The 6,004-nt window shown below is 32.4% G+C and overlaps 1 pseudogene; it reads left to right on the top strand.

Moving 5' to 3' along the window:
* The first annotated feature begins 4,001 nt into the window (after window positions 1-4,001).
* On the top strand, window positions 4,002-5,656 carry LOC120120684 (annotated as a pseudogene).
* Window positions 5,657-6,004: the final 348 nt, after the last annotated feature.

Here is a 6,004-nt window from a genome sequence, read left to right as displayed (position 1 = left end):
TTTTTTATGTCTTCATAGGCTCAAGCCCTAACCAAAACAAGCTAAACTTAACCTAAAACTTCTAAATGGTCTCTTAGTCTACTAAAGCTCACTTGGGTTTACCTGAAACTATTAACCCAAAAATTGGGACATTACAGATTCAATGAGGAGAAGTTTATAAAACTCATACGAAAGTGACCATATATGTAGTTTACGCTTTAATTTAATATATTTATCGTGCCACGTCAACAAACCTTTAAAGGTTTAACAACCATTAACCTTTAGTGACCTCATATTAATTAAAATGAAATAAAAGTGACTAAATCTTAATTAAAATGAAACAAAAATGACCAAATCTTATGTTCTTTGAATTTAGTGAGTAAAAGTTTATAAAACTCAAATGAAAGTAACCATTTCTGTAGTTTACCCTTAAAATATTAATCCAATTAATAAATTGTATTGTATTTTCATTTAAATAATATACGAGATATAACATGCTCAAGCTTATAATTTTAGCCATTTAAAAAAGGAGCAGTTCATAATTCTTCCAAATACTTCAACTATTAATTTTTTTTAATTAGTAGTTGTTACGCTTTGACAAAACAAACCTATCGAGAATTAATACCACTTATTTTTTTTTAAAAAAAAATTAGGGTTACTTTTAGGCTTATTTTTTCAATATTATCATTAGAGGAATATCTATATAAGTGTAAAAAGTCCTACTTTTATATTGATTACCATAATTAGATTAAATAAAATTAAACATTAAGATTATATTTATTTTTTAAAAAATATATTAGTAAAAATCTTTTCATCTTCTGTAATAATTTAATTTAATTTAATTCAATGATTATAAATTAATATATTTTTTTCTTAAATTTTACTTCTTACATTTTCAAACAATGAATGTAATTTCAGTCAATAATTTTATTTATAATATAAAATTAAAGAATTTTACATTATGTAAGTATATGTTCTCTCTTGTTCAAAATTTAACTTAATCAGTTAAATTTAGTAGACTATAACTAGACTAATTCCCTCTTTGAAATGTTATAATTTTTGTGACCCAAATTGATTTCACACGTAAGATTTGCTTGCAGATTGCAAAAGAAAACGTTATCTTGTTTTGAAAATTATTAATGACCTTTATTCGGCTTAATTCGTACGCATCGATGATTGCATTCAACTTGAAGAAGGAAAATATAAATTGATTATAACTTAATTGTTTGATTACTGATTGATTAATTAATTAATTAATTGTCAATTGTTGGTATGAAATATTAGTAATAATGTTTAAGATTACTATTATAATAAAAAAAGAAACTATTATTATTTTATTATTAGGATAATCATCTGATACGTTAATGGTTGAACTACTTTCTTCACAAACAATTTTAATTCATTCTATTTTTAATTAATTAGTTACAAATTTCTTTATAACGGTGTCGGTGAAAAATAAAAAAAATAAAAATAAATATAATATTATGATAAATATTTTTAAAATATAAAAGTGAATAGATAAAACTCTTATCACTATTCTAAAACCATTTATAAATTATTTTTATCAAATATTAAATAATAATAATTTATTGATTATAAAAAATGACCGCGTATTAAATGTCAAAAACGTTGCCATATAATAATCCTTATTATTATAACGTCTACTTTTGTCTAATCTGTTTTGTTTTTTTTTTTCTAGATTTCTTATCCAACTTAAGTCTTTCAACACTTTCACATCCAAAGTCTTTAATTGGTATTGCATAACGATGGCAAACGGGTATAATTTTGTGGATTTCGTACCGTATTCGCTTCGATTGGGGCGGGGATGAGTAAAATTTTAGTGGGTAGTGGGCGGGTGTGGATTTAGAAAGTGGTACCCGTAACGGGTAATGGACGGGTAATGGGTTTGAGACCTTATCCGCCCCGCATCTGGCCGCCCCGCATCTGTCCGCCTCGCATCTGCCCGCCCACTAAATATCTATTAAATTTTGGACCATTATGAATTTAGGTATAATTTTAGAGACTAATTTATAAATCTTTATATTGTATAAGATATAACGTATAATTTAACCAAATATTAGGGATAAGTTTATGAATCAATTTTTTTCTTTCAAACGTCTCGTGCTTTGCTTGATGGTTATTACATCGATATTCTGGTGGTTCTTTTTCTCTCAGTTTCAAACTCTGGTCTCCAGCTCATTTCGGTACGCTTTCTTTATCTTCTTACTCTGGTATCCTCTGCGGGTAGTAAAGTTGTATGTCACCTTATACACAGATCCAAAACCACCTTCCCCAATCTTGTTTGTTGCATCGAAGTTGTTTGTGGCCTCTTTAATTTGTCGTAAGGTGAATACTCCGGTTTTCAGATATAATCCTCTTAGTTATGTTCGAGATACAATGCCAATAGTCAATACTCCATTATTTTGATTTTAATATTCTGCTGAATCTAAGAACATTCGTATATTGATTTTGATTTTCAAGAAACACGTTTTATGTACGTATATTGAATTATCGATTTTGGTATTCTTTTGAATTTAAGTGCATTCACACATTCTGCTGATTTTGAAAATTATGAATAATTTATGCATTACAATTTGTATAATCATGCATCGAAAAACAAAAAGATCTTGAAAAAAAAGTCCAAAACCAATAATCCGAACATGGTTTTTTATCGATCCGTATCTGATCCGATAATTCGGAAAAAAATTTCAGATACCTAATCCGAACTATCCGAAAATTGAAAAACGGATCAGATATCCGAATTTTGGGATCATATCAACGGGTCAACGGATCAGATCGGTCGGATCGAATGTTTTTGCACACCCCTAGTTGTCAGGCGGGTTTAGCCGGGTACGTCTCCAGTTGGATAGTGGGTGTGGGGATGGATTTGAGAATGTACCCGCGTGGGCGGGTGTGGATTTGAAAATTTTTACCCATCATAGGTGGTGGGCGGGTGGTGGATTGAAAAATATTAGGTGGGTATGAGGATGGAGAGGAGGTATCCGCACCCGTCCCGCCCGTTTGCCATCCCTAGTATTGCGTCCTATCATATATATTTTTCGTAGTATAAATTATGTATTTAGTGATTTAATTATTATTTTGATCGTTTAATTATTTTTAAAAAATTATCATTAATATTATATTTTAATTATTGTTTAAAAATTAATAAAAATATTGATATATGACACATTATTATTAAAAAATAAATATAATATCACAGCAATATATATTATTTTCTATTTTTTTAGAGTTTAAGGATTTAAACAACTTATTAAAACATTGAATAAAGAAAACATAAATGCCTATATGATCATATATGTTTAATTTTATGATTTATAATATTTGTTTCATTAATCAGGATAACATTGAACTTGTAACATCAAATGGGATATGCCAATTTCAAGTTAACAAAGTTATAGATTTTCTTAAATTAAGTATATTCATTTTTTTAATTTTTTTAAAAAATAATAATTAAAAAAATTAGAATTGGAATAAACTGCATATGGTCACAATCTCAAATTACACCCGTACAAAAAAAAATGTTAAACGGTGAATAATATAAAATTAAGCAAAACCACATTTAATAATCCTTTTGGAACAATTTACCAAAATCTGACCCCATAACAAAACAAAAACAGCAATCAACTGTGACTGCAACGTTAGATTTTAGGAGAGAGAAAAAAAGATTACGCAAAATTTCTCATTTTTCAGCATTATTATTATTATTATTATTATTATTATTATTATTGCTGCTCAAAGGTAACGTAACGCATCCGTTCACATAAAGTACAACTATTAAATTTATCAAATCACCCTTAAATAGAAACACGTGTATGGCTAAGATGTTATATCTAAATCCAAGTATTTTTAAAAGAATAAAAATAGTGCCTGTCGAAGAAAACGGTGGTGTTGGTGGCTGCCATTGCAATTTTCAATCCAAGTTGTTTGATGGGTTTCTCCACTAACCCCACCTTTCCCCCTATAAAACAACGTTAAAATCCCTCTCTTTAATTTTTTTTTTCTTTTTAAACTTGAACACTTCATCCTTCTTCTAAGAAGCTCTGGCCATGGCTTCCCGAGATTTCTTTCTTCTCATTTCAGCCATTGCTCTCTTCTCTGCCATATTTGTTTCAGGTATGAGCTTCAAACTTCAAAGTGAAATACAATCCTTTCTTTTTTGATGTCTCAACGAAGACCATTTTTTTTTGCTTTCTTGCAGATGCTGCTGGTTCGGTCGGGATTAACTACGGTCGTGTCGCCAACAACTTACCGTCGCCGGGAAAAGTCGTCGAGCTGTTGAAGTCCCGGGGAATAAACAAAGTGAAGCTCTATGACACCGACGCCACCGTTCTGACCGCGTTGGCGAACTCCGGGATCACCGTCGTTGTCGCTCTTCCAAACGAACTCCTCGCCTCAATCGCCGTCGACCAGTCCACCGCCGACAACTGGGTTCAATCCAACATAACCAAGTTCTACCCTCAAACAAAGATAGAAGCCACAGCTGTCGGGAATGAAGTCTTTGTGGACCCGAACAACACAACCAACTACCTCGTACCCGCCATGAAAAACATCCACGCCTCGCTCGTTAAATCCAAGCTAGATTCCGCCATTAAAATATCTTCTCCCTTAGCCTTCAGTGCCTTGCAAAACTCTTACCCATCTTCAGCCGGTTCTTTCAAGCAGGAATTGGTCGAGCATGTTATTAAACCCATGTTGGATTTCTTGAAACAAACCGGTTCTTACCTCATGGTCAATGCGTACCCGTTTTTCGCGTACTCTGCAAATTCGAATCAAATCTCACCGGATTACGATTTGTTTAAGGACAACCCGGGTGTGGTGGATTCGGGTTTTGAAGCACAGATCGACGCCGTTTTTGCCGCCTTGTCGGCCATTCAATAAGACGACGTAAAGATGGTGGTGACTGAAACAGGGTGGCCTTCAATGGGGACGAGAATGAAATTGGTACCGGTGAGGACAATGCGGCGTCGTATAACGGTAATTTGGTATGGAAAGTATTGAGTGGAAGTGGGACCCCTTTGAGACCTCAAATTCCAATTAACGTCTACTTATTTGCCTTGTTCAACGAGAATAAAAAACCCGGTCCAACTTCGGAAAGGAATTACGGATTATTTTACCCCAATGAACAAAAGTATACAACATACCATTAACAGAAGAGGAGCTAAAAGAAGGGCAGTCAACGCTGATCAACGGCAGTACCAGTCAGGCTCCGGCTGCCGGAGAAGTGTCGAAGACTCAGGTTGGGCAGACTTGGTGCGTGGCGAACGCGAAAGCCGACGAAGCGAAGTTACAAACGGCGTTGGATTATGCTTGCGGTGAAGGAGGGGCCGATTGTAACGTAATTCAACCCAGTTCAACGTGTTACAATCCCAACACGCTGGAAGCACATGCCTCGTATGCCTTCAACAGCTATTACCAGAAGAAGACACGCGCTGCCGGTACATGCGAGTTCGGCGGTGCGGCTCATGTTGTCTCACAACGTCCTGGTATCTTACTATATCTTGTTGATTACAAACAAATTAAATTATTATTCGATTTAACCCAAGAATATCTCCAATTTTGTTTAATTTTTGAATGGCAGATTATGGCAATTGTGAGTTTCCAACTGGGTACTGAAGTGGAAAAGATTTGGTGAATTTCAGCGAGAGATTTGTTGGGCTACAATTTCTTCTTCTTATTCTTAGTATTATTATTATTATTATTATTATTATTATTATTATTATTATTATTATTATTATTATTATTATTATTATAGAGCAGGATGAAAAGTGTAGGTGAAGTTATTCATTAGTTGTTTTTACTTTTTCTAGTTTATAGTTATGTGGTTCTGTTTGTATTTATTGTTATTATCGCCTATGAATATTCATACATTATGATTCGGTTAGAAATTATGTTATGAAATTTACGTTTGCATGAATTTAAATAGGTCATCTTAATTAATATTTTAATTAATATTTTTTTATCTTAATTAATATTTTAAAGATTAAATAAATAACATTTTTTAATT

This window comes from Hibiscus syriacus, unplaced genomic scaffold (genome assembly GCF_006381635.1).
Source record: "Hibiscus syriacus cultivar Baekdansim isolate YM2019G1 unplaced genomic scaffold, ASM638163v2 tig00110345_pilon, whole genome shotgun sequence".
NCBI classification, from domain to species: Eukaryota; Viridiplantae; Streptophyta; class Magnoliopsida; order Malvales; family Malvaceae; genus Hibiscus; species Hibiscus syriacus.
The sequence above is the reverse complement of the archived record's forward strand: the minus strand, read 5'-3'. Positions and strand labels throughout refer to the sequence as shown.